At 33.3% G+C, this 1727-nt stretch overlaps 1 pseudogene; it reads right to left on the bottom strand.

Annotated features, from left to right (window-relative positions):
- Nucleotides 1-669: 669 nt before the first annotated feature.
- Nucleotides 670-769, bottom strand: LOC120193249 (annotated as a pseudogene).
- Nucleotides 770-1727: the final 958 nt, after the last annotated feature.

Genomic DNA, 1727 nt, shown 5'->3' with positions numbered 1-1727 from the left:
TATAATACTAAAATATAGTTTGAATATTGTGTTATGTATGTTATGTTGTACAGACTTCGACAATTCTTGTGATCCTAGTGATTTGAAAACAAAGGAAAAAGCACACAAGTAAAAGAATATCATAGAAAAGGTTCGGTATTGAGGCAAAGGTGAGTGCAGTTTATTTATTTAATTATACTGATTGAGGAAGACTGTCGATATGTCAATCTTGGATTATCTATTTTAAAGAAAATTTGAATCAGATTATGGAATATTTCCTTAATCATTTAAGAAATGATTTCTGAATTATTTTAGGGTATGAATTGACCAATTTATTACTTTTATGATAATGAATTGAAAATGATTCTGATTTGGAAATGTTGATTTTTTAAATGAATATAATAGAATCTAAAAGTCCATTGTATGTTTCAAATGCTACAATCTATGGGACAGTATGGAGGATCTGTTCCTAAAGATTCTAGGGCTCGTTTGAGAGCATTTATGAAGGTTTGTGATTCTTTTATACGGTAAGGTATTTTGGAGGAGGCACTGAAGCTGAAGTTATTTCCTTATTCACTGTATGTTAAAGCACGATTTTGGTTGAGTTCACTATCACCAGGTGCTATAACATCCTGGAATGAATTAGCACAGAAGTTCTTGATGCAATTTAACCCACCGAACATGAATGCTAAGCTTCAAAATGATTTAACTTCATTCAATCAGATGAAAGCTTGTATGAAGCATGGGAAAGATTTATAGAATTGTCATGGAAGTGTCCTATGCATAGATTCTCACATTATACTCAAATGGAGATGTTTTATAATGGGTTAAATATACACACTCGTATGGTGGTTGATGCATTAACAAATAGAGCTTTACTGGATAAGACATGCAATGAAGCATATGATATCCTCAAAGGGATCTCTACTAATGAATGTCAATATCCTAATACGCGTAATATGTTTAGACAGTGCAATGTTGCGGCAGTAGACTCTGAAGCTTTTTACTCTATCGCATCTCTGATTTCAATAATGATTGAAATGGTGAAGAAATTGCACAAACCAGAAGGAATGCATGAAGTCAAAGTTGCATCTCTTATCACTTGTGTATACTGCCGCGATGACCATAATTTTGATGAATTCCCTCAAAATCCAGAGTCTATTTACTATGTACAAAATTATCAAAGGAATAATAATGCTTTAAGCAATACGTACAATACAAATCTCAGAAATCATCTCAATCTTTCTTAGAGAAGTCGGAATATTATCAATCCACATTATCAGCATAACCAACAACAATATTATACTCAGCAAAGCCAAATGCCACAGCTACAGGCACATCAATTTGTTTCTCAGCCACTACAAAGGTAGAATTACCAAGGTCAATCTTCAAACCAAACTTCAATTTTAACACCTTTAAAAGCTATGATAAAAGAATCTATGGAAAACAGTTCTACCTCATTAAGTGTTATAGAAAATCAGATGTGACAAATAATTAATGCTCTAAATAGTTGATTGCAAGGAACACTCCCTAACGACATTGAGAATCCCAATCAAAATGGTAAAGAGCATTGCAAGGCCATTACCACAAGAAGTGGAATTCATATTGGGGAACCAGTTGAAGAACCGAGGAGAAATAATGAAGGAGCTCATAAACATGGAAAAAGGGAAGAGTAAAGAAGTTGAGTCTGAATCGCATGAGAGTTAATTTACATCACCAGATGCAGGGTAGAGTAGTAATTCATAATC

The sequence above is a fragment of the Hibiscus syriacus genome, unplaced genomic scaffold (assembly GCF_006381635.1).
Source record: "Hibiscus syriacus cultivar Baekdansim isolate YM2019G1 unplaced genomic scaffold, ASM638163v2 tig00116989_pilon, whole genome shotgun sequence".
Lineage (NCBI taxonomy): Eukaryota > Viridiplantae > Streptophyta > Magnoliopsida > Malvales > Malvaceae > Hibiscus > Hibiscus syriacus.
This window is presented reverse-complemented; position numbering and strand designations above follow the sequence as displayed.